This window comes from Cajanus cajan, chromosome 9, assembly GCF_000230855.2.
Source record: "Cajanus cajan strain Asha chromosome 9, NIPB_CcT2T_4, whole genome shotgun sequence".
Lineage (NCBI taxonomy): Eukaryota > Viridiplantae > Streptophyta > Magnoliopsida > Fabales > Fabaceae > Cajanus > Cajanus cajan.
Window position 1 is genome coordinate 51,170,893 of NC_138525.1, and position 15,680 is coordinate 51,186,572.

The following is a 15,680-nucleotide window of genomic DNA, read 5'->3' on the forward strand; positions in this document are numbered from 1 at the left end:
CGTGAAGAATGGGGAAAGAATGAACAAGTTAGAGAACTATGACTATAGCACTGGTTTGTGAACATAGTGGCAAAAATTTGGAAAAAGCCAAGAATAGGGGATATCAACGCTACAACGCTCAATCAACGTCCAAGCCTTGAGAGCTTTCTTCACTCTGAAGGACTCCTCATTGCTACAATAGTGATCCATAATTGGAGTGGTGGATTTAAAAATTTCAACTTTTCCTTACTTTTAAAGATCATATAAATAACAAACAAAGGGAGAAAATGAGATAAGTCAGGAGGAACGTGAGATATAGAAAAAATCCAAGAGAAAGATAGGAGTTTTGAAGAGGGTTTTGGAAGGTTGATATCCTGTGGGAATAAGGGTCTTGGCTTCCCCAATTTCTTCTTCTTTCTTCTTGTATTTTTCATATTTGTATCAGTTAGAACCCTCATCATGAGTGGCTAACTTCTCTTGGGTTAGGTTTGAATGTAACTATCAACACTTGTGCATTCCTTTAAATCACACACACACACGTGTGTGTGATTATAATCTTAATGTTTAAGTCGATTTGATTACTCATCTTTTGATTTGTAACATCCCAGTTTTCAAAATGGTTATTATTACTATTATTATTATTATTATTATTTAGTCATAATTTGGTGATTATATTTTACTTCAATTGTAACTAATTCACACTCCATTTATGCTTAATTATAGGCTTTAGAAACATATGTATATTGTTGGGCTTAATTAGATAGTTGTAAACTTTCTTTTTGTTAAAATCGTTTTCGCTGGGCTGACTGGCAAGCCTCGGTTTTTGGGGCATAACTCGGTCTGTGGTTGTCCAAATGATACAAACTTTATATCAATGGAAAGCTAAGATAAAATACTATAACTTTTATGAAGAAACCATTTTCAAATTCCTTCATCTACCATGTTAAATATTCTAAACACCGCAACAGCTTTGACTCACGCTGGCAGCCTGACTCCTATTCACTAAAACGGTCATATCTGGAATTATAAACCTCCTTTTTCGGTGATTCCAAAACGACTGAAAAGATAACAGCCACGGCTAAAACTTTCATGAAGACCTCGTGACCAAATTCAGTCGTCTAGAAGGTCAAAATGGGAGTGCCAAAGGACGTGTCCACTAAACTCCACTAACCATCCACCATCACCACTAACTCCTCCACTACCACCACTAACTCATCCACTAAACCTAATTTCCTTATATTTTAATGTCTTTTGAAGGCTATAAATAGCCCCTCAATTCTTCATTTCAGAACCTCCCTAAAAACACTTCTCATTTCTCTTCTCTTGTAATTTTTCTCTCTACGTTCTGCTTAGACTGAAGGAGCCTAGGAGAAGAAGTTCTGCTCTAAGTTTTAGCGAGATTCTGCCCAAATTTCTGTATATCCAGGTAAGGGGGGGGAGTGGGAAACCTCGCTTGGGGGTGTGGGAGTAATCGTTAAATAGTTGTTTGTAGATTGGCTCCCGATCTTATGTCTGTTGTTTGTATGAAATATTGTTATTAATGTACTTTGCTTTTTATATTACTTGATTTCTTGTCTGTAGTAAATAATAACTATACTATTTTTATAAAAGAAAAATAAATAAATTGTTTATTAATAAAGATATGGAAGGCTAAGCCTCCTATTAATTAATAAATATGTAATTGATGTTAAAAATGAATAAGTTTTAAAATAAAAATACCTATACGAACTTATGAAGATCTTATTATGACTTGAGTATATGAAGTATATATGAGACCTGTGCGGACCTATGAGGATATGACTGTATGAAATATGTACTCATGACTTGTGACCTATGATCCATGAATGGACCATTGAACTGTTGAACTATTGGACCGTAGGACTATTGGACTGATTGGACCATTGGACCGTTGGACTATTGGACTATTAAAGTTGGATTAATAAAATAAATCATAATTATGAAATATGAATCTTATATGTGTAATATGATAAATGTTGAGTCTATGAATGTATGACATGCATCATATGCATATATTATTCCAGGTGTGCCGCTGAGGCCGCATACCAGTGATGCTAACAAGGTGTATGAACACCAGTGATAGGTGTGCCTTCGGGACACCAGTGATGTAACATGCTAACGAGGTGTATGAACACCAGTGATAGGTGTACCTTTGGGTCACCAGTGATAAATTCTGAAACTTCCGTATGGCGCCACATGCATGCATTTTGTGAGTCGAGTCAATAAAATCATTGCATGATTTATAAATGTACATATATATATATATATGATATTGATTATATTGTATGTGTGTGTGCTATTTAACTTTTATTTCTATACCTACAACTAAGTGAGAAGTTTCTCACTCCTCTTGTTATTCTTGTATATGTTTAAATTTATGTTGCAGGTAATCTTAATCATGAGGATGTTGGTAATGAAGTCTAGAGGCTTAAGTGGGCATGCTCTGATAGGATGTGACATCGGGCTTAGCTAGGCTTCTTTCTGGGATAATAATGTTCTATTTTCCTTCTTTTGAAATTTAAATATATTTGTATGATATAAATAAAAAATTATTATAAATTGATTCCTAACTAGGAGGCACTGCCACCTTTACTGGGATTAATTTATAATCTTTGTTTTATTATGACTTCTTGAGTTTGGTATAAATGTTAATTACGAATGTGCATCTTCTACCTTATGATATTTATTATCACTCTAATATATTTTTTTTAATATAGTTAATGCTTATTAAGTAATTATGTTGGGGTAGAGGGTGTCACATTTAGTGGTATCAGAGCAAGTCGATCTAATCGACCGTGAGTTATGAGTCTACTATGCTTGTTTGGTAGATTAATAATGTGATGAGTTGATTAATGTGCTAATATGATGATTGATTATGTTGTGTGCATTGTGTTCTCAGGATTTGTTTGATAGACATGATATAATTTGATGATGCTATTTTTGATTGCTCTTTTCATAATTGCTTATTTGTTTGATACTTCTTGCTTACGTAAGAAGTAGTGGTTGAGTAGTATCACTCGTATGGTGAGCTTATGTACCAATAGTACGGATAAAGCCTATTGAGACCTTAGAATTAGGAGAAACATTAATTTGTCAAAAGTTTACGATTAATGAAATTTAGGAATCTATAGTAGTAGCGATTGAATCCAAGGAGGTTGTATCTGAGAATTGGAGTTTTGATATTTTGATGAGAGGTTGAAACGTTCCTTGAGTATTGGTGCTTCATGTTAACTTTTATGGTTTAGGTAATATGTGAATATTATTCTCTAAGTCCTTTGCACTAAATATGTGAGCTGTTTTGGTCTAGGATTGTAATGGAAAGCTTGAATATGAGTTTAAGGTGGAAAGGAGTGAGTTTGGAATGGTTGAGGTATTTTGTGAAATGTTAGTACACTATTGCTGTATAATATGGGGATTATTTTCGTTAAAATTTTGTTGTGCTTGTATGAGTATCATATTGACAGAATCAGATTTTATGGTCTTCACAAAAGTAGTAGCTTTGGACGTTATCTTTCTAATGGAACTGGAATCAGGTAAAACGGAGGTATAGAACTCTAGTTATAGCTACTTTGGTGATCAAAGGTCTAGTTATAAGCGCTGAATATATCTGCTGCGGTTTTTGAAATTTGTAGCTAAGAAGATGATCTTTTTAGAATTCTATGTCTTCGTAGGAGTTGTAGCTTATTCTCTTATCTTTATTTTGAGATAGGTTTGAGATCATTTGAATAAGTATAACTCTCTAGGTATCATTTTCTTTAAACATTGTTGAAGGGATATGTATGGTTTCATGATATTTTTGAATAGTTAGGCAATGCAAGGATAAGAATTGATTTTGTTTTGGGGTGTTTGCATAAGGATTGAGAGGTTGTTTAAAGGTCGTATAATGCTATGTGATAAAGTTTGTTCATGTACATGCTTATCGATGGTATATTTGAAGGTTTAAAGTTGGTATTCTAATATGATTTAGTAAGCATGTATGTTGATATGTGGATAGATTACCTTAGGGATCAATTGGTGAATGTCGTGTGGTTAGTGAGATTGATCTTAGGGTGTGATATGATCATATTGTAGTTGAAGGTGGAGATATATTCAAGACGGTTGTATGTTAAGTATTACTATTTTATTTTATCTTATTTATTGATTGATTGATTGATTTATTTATTATTTTTATTGTATAAGATAAGTTTTCTAGTTCTTGTAAATTCCAGTTAAGGTAAACATGGATATGTCTCAGGTAGAAGTTGTATTTAAGTGATATCTAAGCCAATTAGTGAAGATAAGAGTTTTATGATGTTAGCTTATTATTATTGGAGATTTATTGAAGGAATTTCTAAGATAGCTTTGCCCTTAACTACATTCACTAAGAAGAGTATTGTCTTTATGTGGGATAGTAAGTATGAGAGTAGTTCCAACTCTTAAAGCAAGATTGACTAGTGTTAATACTACTAGATTTTAGTAAGTCTTTTGTGGAACATAGTTATGTTTCTAAGATAAGATTGGATAGAGTGTGGATGCAAGAAGGAACAGATAAGTAGCTTATGATTCTAGAAAATTGAGAATTTATGAGAAGGAATTACCTTACCCATGACCTTGATTTGAAGACATTACCTATATGATTCTAAGCTTGAGGTATTTAGCGATCATAAGAGTTTTAAATATCTATTGACCAAAAGAGATAGTTAGAAATTTTTAAGGAATAAGATTTTGATCTTACTGGTTATTTGGCCAAAGCCATTGTGGTAACCAATGTTTTGAGTAGGAAACCTTTATATTTTTCCTTATGATTAGAAAGAAGGATCTTTTTAGGGATTTAAGTCTGACTTGTGAGATTACTCCTAGTGGTGAAAAACTAGGTGTGACTCGAGTAACAAGTGGATCATTGAGATAAATTGGAGAAATACAATTAGTTGATTCATATTGGTAACAAGATATGAGACTATAGAATAAGGTGATGGATAGGGGTTTGAATTGGTTGAAGATGGAGCAGTAAAATTAGTGATTTGATATGTATAACATGCTTAGGTGCTTGATCTTTACAGATGATCATAGAAGTAATATCAATATTATGACAGATGCCTTGATTACGATGATCACTAATATATTTAAGGATTGGATTTGATTGGAGAATTTAGGGACTTATGATTGATGTGTGAGACTACCTTTAGGAACATTGAATTGACTATGGTTGAAAATAACTAGTGAATTAATGGATGAGATTAGAATCTTTTCTAGTGAACCAAGTGGAAAAGATTAGTAGGAATATGATTAAAATTTATAATAAAAAAAAAAAAAAAAAAAATTGGAATTGATGTTGTTTTGAGGTGCAAGAATAAATTTGGGTGCTTAGTAATCTTGAAATTAGAAAGATGATCTTAAAGAGAGTTTTAAGAGCTACTAAGGTGCATCAGAGTGGCGCAGCGGAAGCGTGGTGGCCTTAAGTAAAGAGAGGAATAGAGGATATTATATACTTATATTTAGTATGGTATAAGTATGAGACAGAACATCAGAAGCCTTTTAGGACTTTTGTAGCCTTTAGATGTTCCTGTTTGGAAGTGAAATAATATGTCTAGACTCTGTTGTGGATTTTCCAAGGAAATTTAAGAAGAATCTTGAACGAGTCATAGTCAAACCTCTTCGTTTCAAAAATTCGAGGACGAATTTCTTAAAAGGGGGGAAGTATTGTAACATCCCAGTTTTCAAAATGGTTATTATTACTATTATTATTATTATTATTATTTAGTCATAATTTGGTGATTATATTTTACTTCAATTGTAACTAATTCACACTCCATTTATGCTTAATTATAGGCTTTAGAAACATATGTATATTGTTGGGCTTAATTAGATAGTTGTAAACTTTCTTTTTGTTAAAATCGTTTTCGCTGGGCTGACTGGCAAGCCTCGGTTTTTGGGGCATAACTCGGTCTGTGGTTGTCCAAATGATACAAACTTTATATCAATGGAAAGCTAAGATAAAATACTATAACTTTTATGAAGAAACCATTTTCAAATTCCTTCATCTACCATGTTAAATATTCTAAACACCGCAACAGCTTTGACTCACGCTGGCAGCCTGACTCCTATTCACTAAAACGGTCATATCTGGAATTATAAACCTCCTTTTTCGGTGATTCCAAAACGACTGAAAAGATAACAGCCACGGCTAAAACTTTCATGAAGACCTCGTGACCAAATTCAGTCGTCTAGAAGGTCAAAATGGGAGTGCCAAAGGACGTGTCCACTAAACTCCACTAACCATCCACCATCACCACTAACTCCTCCACTACCACCACTAACTCATCCACTAAACCTAATTTCCTTATATTTTAATGTCTTTTGAAGGCTATAAATAGCCCCTCAATTCTTCATTTCAGAACCTCCCTAAAAACACTTCTCATTTCTCTTCTCTTGTAATTTTTCTCTCTACGTTCTGCTTAGACTGAAGGAGCCTAGGAGAAGAAGTTCTGCTCTAAGTTTTAGCGAGATTCTGCCCAAATTTCTGTATATCCAGGTAAGGGGGGGGAGTGGGAAACCTCGCTTGGGGGTGTGGGAGTAATCGTTAAATAGTTGTTTGTAGATTGGCTCCCGATATTATGTCTGTTGTTTGTATGAAATATTGTTATTAATGTACTTTGCTTTTTATATTACTTGATTTCTTGTCTGTAGTAAATAATAACTATACTATTTTTATAAAAGAAAAATAAATAAATTGTTTATTAATAAAGATATGGAAGGCTAAGCCTCCTATTAATTAATAAATATGTAATTGATGTTAAAAATGAATAAGTTTTAAAATAAAAATACCTATACGAACTTATGAAGATCTTATTATGACTTGAGTATATGAAGTATATATGAGACCTGTGCGGACCTATGAGGATATGACTGTATGAAATATGTACTCATGACTTGTGACCTATGATCCATGAATGGACCATTGAACTGTTGAACTATTGGACCGTAGGACTATTGGACTGATTGGACCATTGGACCGTTGGACTATTGGACTATTAAAGTTGGATTAATAAAATAAATCATAATTATGAAATATGAATCTTATATGTGTAATATGATAAATGTTGAGTCTATGAATGTATGACATGCATCATATGCATATATTATTCCAGGTGTGCTGTGACACCCTCTACCCCAACATAATTACAATAGATATAAACCATCTATATATAAATTCTTTCTTAGTCTAATATAAAATAATTATCTCAAGTATCATTGGGTAAAAGATGCACATTCATAATTTTCAACTGTAAGTATCAAATTGTCAAGAAATAATAAAATAAAGATTATAGATTAATCCCAGTAAAGGTGGCAGGGCCTCCTAGTTAGGAATTAACTTATAATCTTTTAGTAAAATTATAATATGACAAAAATACACACTTTCAACATAAATAACATAAAAATTACAAAAGAAAAATAATAATAATTTAACAATAAGTCTAGCTAATCCCGATGTCACATCTTATCAGAGCGAAACCCAAACAGAAGCCTAAGCTTCACCACCAACATCCTTAGCCTCATGCTAATTATCTGCATCATAATTTAAATACACAAAAATGACAAGGGAGTGAGAAACTTCTCACTCAGTTGCAGATATAGAAATAAAAGTTAAATAGCACACACACACGCAATATAATTCACATATATAATCAATCTCACATATATGCTTATGTATAATGATTTCCTTGACTTGACTCACTAATGTATGCATGTGGCGCCATACAGAAGTTTCAGAATTTATCACTGGTGACCCAAAGGTACACCTATCACTGGTGTTCATACACCTCGTTAGCATGTTACATCACTGGTGTCCCGAAGGCACACCTATCACTGGTGTTCATACACCTCGTTAGCATATCGTGGGTGACTCAAAGGTACACCTTGTTAGTCGTGGGTATGCGGCCTCAGCGGCACACCTGGAGTAATATGTGCATATGATGCATGTCATACATTCACAGACTCAACCTTTAGCATGTTACACATATCATATTCATATTTCATAATTAAGAATTATTTCAATAATCCAATTTAATAGTCCAATAGTCCAACAGTCCAAACAGTCCAACAGTCCAAACAGTCCAATAGTCCAACAGTCCAACAATCCAACAGTCCAGAGGTTGCTTAGGTATCATATTTTTCAATAATAATATATTAAGATCTTTTAAGTAAAGTAGGAAGCTTAAAAGGTAATATAAGATAATAAGGAGGCTCAGCCTTCCATTTAAATAATAGATTACAAATTTATAAATACTTAGGAGGCTTAGCCTTCCATTCAAATAACAGATTCTAATATGTAAATAAATAAGATATAAAACAAAACACATCAATAATACATATTCAAAGAAATAAACAACAGGTAAGGGATCGGGAGCCAATCCAACAAACAAACTATTTAACAATTATTCCCACACCCCCAAGCGAGGTTTCCCACTCCCCCCTTACCTGGGTTTACAGAAATTTGGGCAGAATCTCCTCTCTTCTTTCTTTAAAAGGAATCGGAATTAGGGCAGAATCTCTTCCTCTTTCTCCTTAAACAAGGCACTAGAGCAGAACCGCCTTTTCTTTCTCCTTCTCTCTCTCTTACTTTCTCTCTCTATTTCTCCAGAATTTCCTTCTCTCTAGAATTCTGAATTTTCAAAACCTTAGGCCCCTATTTATAGAATTTTTGAAGTTACTATGCACTATGCACTATTCATTAAAATAATATTATAAATTACTATGCACTATGCACTATTCATTATTATATTCAAATTAATTAAAATTTTGAAACGGAAAGAATCCGCAGCCCACGTTTCAGCCGCCCTTCACTGTGCAATTGCATAGTAAAATACTATTTATACATACGTATTCGTAAATAGTAAAATACGTATACATAAATAGTAAAAATATGTATACATAAATAGTAAAATACGTATACGTAAATAGTAAAATACATAAATAAAATACTTATTCACATAATAAATACATAAAAAAATATTTCTTTTCATTGAATAAAATTTGGGATGTTACAATTCTCCTCTCCTTTTAGAAATTTCGTCCCCGAAATTTTTGCAATGGTAAACTCTTTGCATTCTTACTTCTAATTCTTATGCAATATCACTACCTTGTTGATGTACAACTTTTATCAATTTCCTCAAAGGATTTGCTTAGGGAAAGATCTTGACGAATTTATCCACTTAAACACAAACAAAATCAATTTCTTAAGCGTCTTAGACAAATCTTCCACTAGGGTCTATCTATTCACCATCTTACTTCCAAAATAGAGCATCTAAGTGCTACAAGATTCTTAAAAACTTCTAGTATGCTAACCATAAATATACAATTGCTTTACTCTTCTCTTCATCTTAGGTCACAAAATATCTTCTTAAGATTTTGGTACATCTTAGTAGTTTCTGAATGAATACTAAAGATACTCTTATGACTTTCTTCTAGGATTGCTTTATTAAATTCTAGCACACTAGGAATGCACAACTTATCCTTAAATCTCAAAACTCCATCCACTCCAAATTTAAACTCACTCTCCATATCTTGATTCAAGTTCTCTACTTCTCTTTCCATATTAGACCATCACGCTTCCCTTGCGCCACTCTGATACATTTTAGTAACTCCTAAATAAATGTTAAGAGTACTCTTATGTCCTTTCAAGTTTTATAACTAAACATCCAACTGTGTCCTTTCTAATCTCTTGCTTATTTGGGTCACTAATAAAGGATCTAACTCCTAGTTCCTCTAATCTCATCTATTAATCTGATAGTTACTTCCAACATAAATAATTCAATGCTACTAGGGTAATCTTACACATCAAGCATAAGTTTCTAAATTCTGCAATCAAATTCAATCCTTAAATCATCAAAATAATAATTTGGTTATCATTGTAATCCAGATATTTGCCACAACATCAACACCTAAGCATTAGATACACATATCAGATCACTAATTTTACTACTCTATCTACAACCAATTCAAACTCTTCTATGATCAATTCTAAAGATCAGGTACCTAAGCATAATGTACACTCGGTATCCATATCAGTTCTCTAGTTTCACCATTTCATCTTCACCCAAGTCATAATCATATCCATCACCTTAACCTATAGCCTTATAACTTGTTACCAAAATAAATCAACTAATTATGCTCCTATAATTTTCTTCAACAATCCATTCGCTATTCATACTTAATCTCACAATACTAGAAGTAACCTTATAATCCAAACTTAAATTTCTAATTTAAGCCAAAAAGATTCATCTCTCTAATCATAATGAAAGATAAAGATTTCCTCAAAACATCAATCACCACAATGGCTTTAACCAAATAATAAGATCAAAATTTTACTCCTTAAGAAATTTCAACTATTTCTTTTTATCTCGTATTCAACCCCTTTGGTCAAAATATATTTAAGGTTCTTATGATCACTAAATACCTCAACCATAGAATCATATAGTTAGTGTCTCCAAATCTTAATATAAATGACAAAGTCGCTAACAAGGTTATGGGTAAGGTAATTTCTCTCATGAATTTTCAATTTCTTAGAAACATAAGCTACTATCTTTTCTTCTTGTCACAATATTCTTCCTAAACCTATTTTCAGAGACATATTTATATATCACAATAATCTTACTAAAATCTAGTAATATTAACACTAGTCAATCTTTCCTTAAGAGTTTGAAAACTATTTCCTCAATTGTTATCCCATACTAATGTAACTCCTTTCTAGTCAATTCAGTCAAAGGTAATAGTAAGTAATTCAAAGAAGTAAGCAACGAAATGATTTGGGTAGTTAAAAATATACAAAGGTTCAAGAATTCCTGATATAGATTATCCTTACGGTTGATTCCAAGGGTAGGCAAGAAACAACCTAGTGAACTGAAACATCTTAATAACCAAAGAAACGAAGGCAAAAGCAATTTTTATAGTGAGAGCAGTTTAAACCATGAACAGTTGTTAAAAAAAAAATTACTCACTGAATTTTCATATAAACTATCAAACAAGACTCCTGATTTTACTAATTGACTCAAGTATCTCTCACTTAAGCATAACTTAAGTAGATCTTCCTCCGCAAGAAATTTCATGGTCTAAAATACTCACCTCATACAATCCAAATTCATACTTAGACAATCTAGTTTAAATCTATTTTTATGCCTAACAACTCAAAATATCATGATAGCATATATCTACCTGACACACAGAGTTGTATTCGTCCAAATGATTTCAAACCTATCTCAAACGAAAGTTAAGTGAATAAGCTACAACTCTTTATGAAGACATAAGATTTCCAAGAGATCATCTCTTTAGCTAAAGATTCAAATATCACCACTAATAAATTCAGTGCTTACTAAATTTCTAATCACCAAGGCAGTCATAACTTGAAGTTCTAGATTTTTGTTTCATCTTATCCTAGTTCTATTGAAAAGATAATATCTAAAGCCATATTCTTCATAAAGACCTCAAAATATAAATTTTGTCGATATAATACTCATACTATCATAACAAACTATAATGAAAATATTTTCGACACCAAATAGCAATAATGTATCAATATATCTAATGCCACAAAATACCTCAACTTTTTCCAAATTCACTACTTAATTTCTCATTCAAGTCTCTCCTTACTTTTCTCAATCAAAACAACTCACATGCTACCTAAACCATAAATAATTAACATACCAATAATAACACTTAAGGGAATTAACATCATTTCGATCTCTCACCAAAGAGACAACCACCTTTAGATTCAACCTGCTATAACTATAGATGTCAGAAACTTCACCAATCATAAACTCTTAGTACACTCAATATATCACCTCCCATCCAAGGTTCTAATAATTCGAGTTGGCTAACACTATCATGATTATCATTCCTCTGATTACAAACTAACTTAACAATCTCAAACTCAACAATATCAACACAGGACGAACATCATCATCATAGTACACAACAAACAAGACATAGTCAGAGTACACAACAGAGTCATGATAAGCACATAACACACACGGTTGATAAAATCGACTTGCTCTGATACCACTAAATGTGACACCCTCTACCCCAACATAATTACAATAGATATAAACCATCTATATATAAATTCTTTCTTAGTCTAATATAAAATAATTATCTCAAGTATCATTGGGTAAAAGATGCACATTCATAATTTTCAACTGTAAGTATCAAATTGTCAAGAAATAATAAAATAAAGATTATAGATTAATCCCAGTAAAGGTGGCAGGGCCTCCTAGTTAGGAATTAACTTATAATCTTTTAGTAAAATTATAATATGACAAAAATACACACTTTCAACATAAATAACATAAAAATTACAAAAGAAAAATAATAATAATTTAACAATAAGTCTAGCTAATCCCGATGTCACATCTTATCAGAGCGAAACCCAAACAGAAGCCTAAGCTTCACCACCAACATCCTTAGCCTCATGCTAATTATCTGCATCATAATTTAAATACACAAAAATGACAAGGGAGTGAGAAACTTCTCACTCAGTTGCAGATATAGAAATAAAAGTTAAATAGCACACACACACGCAATATAATTCACATATATAATCAATCTCACATATATGCTTATGTATAATGATTTCCTTGACTTGACTCACTAATGTATGCATGTGGCGCCATACAGAAGTTTCAGAATTTATCACTGGTGACCCAAAGGTACACCTATCACTGGTGTTCATACACCTCGTTAGCATGTTACATCACTGGTGTCCCGAAGGCACACCTATCACTGGTGTTCATACACCTCGTTAGCATATCGTGGGTGACTCAAAGGTACACCTTGTTAGTCGTGGGTATGCGGCCTCAGCGGCACACCTGGAGTAATATGTGCATATGATGCATGTCATACATTCACAGACTCAACCTTTAGCATGTTACACATATCATATTCATATTTCATAATTAAGAATTATTTCAATAATCCAATTTAATAGTCCAATAGTCCAACAGTCCAAACAGTCTAACAGTCCAAACAGTCCAATAGTCCAACAGTCCAACAATCCAACAGTCCAGAGGTTGCTTAGGTATCATATTTTTCAATAATAATATATTAAGATCTTTTAAGTAAAGTAGGAAGCTTAAAAGGTAATATAAGATAATAAGGAGGCTCAGCCTTCCATTTAAATAATAGATTACAAATTTATAAATACTTAGGAGGCTTAGCCTTCCATTCAAATAACAGATTCTAATATGTAAATAAATAAGATATAAAACAAAACACATCAATAATACATATTCAAAGAAATAAACAACAGGTAAGGGATCGGGAGCCAATCCAACAAACAAACTATTTAACAATTATTCCCACACCCCCAAGCGAGGTTTCCCACTCCCCCCTTACCTGGGTTTACAGAAATTTGGGCAGAATCTCCTCTCTTCTTTCTTTAAAAGGAATCGGAATTAGGGCAGAATCTCTTCCTCTTTCTCCTTAAACAAGGCACTAGAGCAGAACCTCCTTTTCTTTCTCCTTCTCTCTCTCTTACTTTCTCTCTCTATTTCTCCAGAATTTCCTTCTCTCTAGAATTCTGAATTTTCAAAACCTTAGGCCCCTATTTATAGAATTTTTGAAGTTACTATGCACTATGCACTATTCATTAAAATAATATTATAAATTACTATGCACTATGCACTATTCATTATTATATTCAAATTAATTAAAATTTTGAAACGGAAAGAATCCGCAGCCCACGTTTCAGCCGCCCCTTCACTGTGCAATTGCATAGTAAAATACTATTTATACATACGTATTCGTAAATAGTAAAATACGTATACATAAATAGTAAAAATATGTATACATAAATAGTAAAATACGTATACGTAAATAGTAAAATACATAAATAAAATACTTATTCACATAATAAATACATAAAAAAATATTTCTTTTCATTGAATAAAATTTGGGATGTTACATGTGCCGCTGAGGCCGCATACCAGTGATGCTAACAAGGTGTATGAACACCAGTGATAGGTGTGCCTTCGGGACACCAGTGATGTAACATGCTAACGAGGTGTATGAACACCAGTGATAGGTGTACCTTTGGGTCACTAGTGATAAATTCTGAAACTTCCGTATGGCGCCACATGCATGCATTTTGTGAGTCGAGTCAATAAAATCATTGCATGATTTATAAATGTACATATATATATATATATGATATTGATTATATTGTATGTGTGTGTGCTATTTAACTTTTATTTCTATACCTACAACTAAGTGAGAAGTTTCTCACTCCTCTTGTTATTCTTGTATATGTTTAAATTTATGTTGCAGGTAATCTTAATCATGAGGATGTTGGTAATGAAGTCTAGAGGCTTAAGTGGGCATGCTCTGATAGGATGTGACATCGGGCTTAGCTAGGCTTCTTTCTGGGATAATAATGTTCTATTTTCCTTCTTTTGAAATTTAAATATATTTGTATGATATAAATAAAAAATTATTATAAATTGATTCCTAACTAGGAGGCACTGCCACCTTTACTGGGATTAATTTATAATCTTTGTTTTATTATGACTTCTTGAGTTTGGTATAAATGTTAATTACGAATGTGCATCTTCTACCTTATGATATTTATTATCACTCTAATATATTTTTTTTAATATAGTTAATGCTTATTAAGTAATTATGTTGGGGTAGAGGGTGTCACATGATTTATAGTTTTTAATCTTATTGAAAAACATTTTTTAAACTTGGTCTATATTATTTCACCTAACAATGACTTGTGCTAGGAATAGACTTGGATTTGTTAGCCATGTACATCCTTATGCTTAATGCAAGGATTTAATCTTCATCATTGAGGAATCATGTTTCAAGGTTTAATTCTTAGATATTAAGCTTAAGGAATCAATTTGAATGACTATATGAAAACTTGAATTCATATAGAAGATTCATTAAAAAACATAAGTGTTGTGAAAGTACATTTAACCCCAATCTCTCTTGCATAAGAATCACTTCTTGAATCAATATTTTGTTAAACATCTCATGTACAAATTATATAATTTACATGATCTACTTAATATAATTGTGTATGTATGTTTATACAAATTGAACTAGAAGGGAAATTACATAATATATCCAAATCCATGGGGATGATATCTTAAATTATTACATGAAATTTGGTTTGTTTGCCAAGTGTGAAAATCCTTCACCACACCACCATCACTATCATCGTTGCAGTTGTCACTAACATCATTGACAATAGTGGTGGAGGTAACGATGACAGTGGTTGTTGTGGTAACGATTTCACCAACTTTGTTGTCATGTCACATTATTACCATAGTTGACATCACTATCGTTGCCACATGCATCATATATTTTTATTCATTTAAGTTGATGGATGTTAATAAAAAAAATAATCTATACATTAATTTGAATCTATACAATGAAATAACATATTTTTTCCATATTTTTAAAAATTTGTAGACTGAATCTAGACATTAAGAACTTTTAATTTAATAATTGAATTATTAAAATTTGATGTAAAATATGAGTTATTAAGTGTAGTAAGTTTACCAAAACTTACTCTTAGAGTAAGTGAATCCATCCTCTATATATATAGGGAGTGTTTCTAATGGGTATTAAAAGTCAATTTATATTAATAATGTTAATTAGGTCAATAAAATTAATTTAAAAAAATTTAATAAATTTATTTTTAAAATATA

The 15,680-nt window shown here is 32.1% G+C and overlaps 2 long non-coding RNA genes across 3 annotated transcripts; one reads left to right on the forward strand and one right to left on the reverse strand.

Annotated features, from left to right (window-relative positions):
- The first annotated feature begins 211 nt into the window (after positions 1 to 211).
- Positions 212 to 14,652, forward strand: LOC145951647 (uncharacterized). The gene is made up of 3 exons (XR_014429510.1): positions 212 to 1,405; positions 2,384 to 6,508; positions 14,293 to 14,652. It is a non-coding gene; the product is annotated as an uncharacterized LOC145951647 (long non-coding RNA).
- On the reverse strand, positions 7,228 to 14,042 carry LOC145951648 (uncharacterized). Of its 2 annotated transcripts, XR_014429512.1 has the most exons (3): positions 13,363 to 13,914; positions 8,455 to 12,450; positions 7,228 to 7,542 (listed from the first exon to the last, which is right to left on the reverse strand). It is a non-coding gene; the product is annotated as an uncharacterized LOC145951648 (long non-coding RNA). The 2 variants fall into 2 exon arrangements; XR_014429511.1 differs by having other exon boundaries at positions 7,228 to 12,450; positions 13,363 to 14,042.
- Positions 14,653 to 15,680: the final 1,028 nt, after the last annotated feature.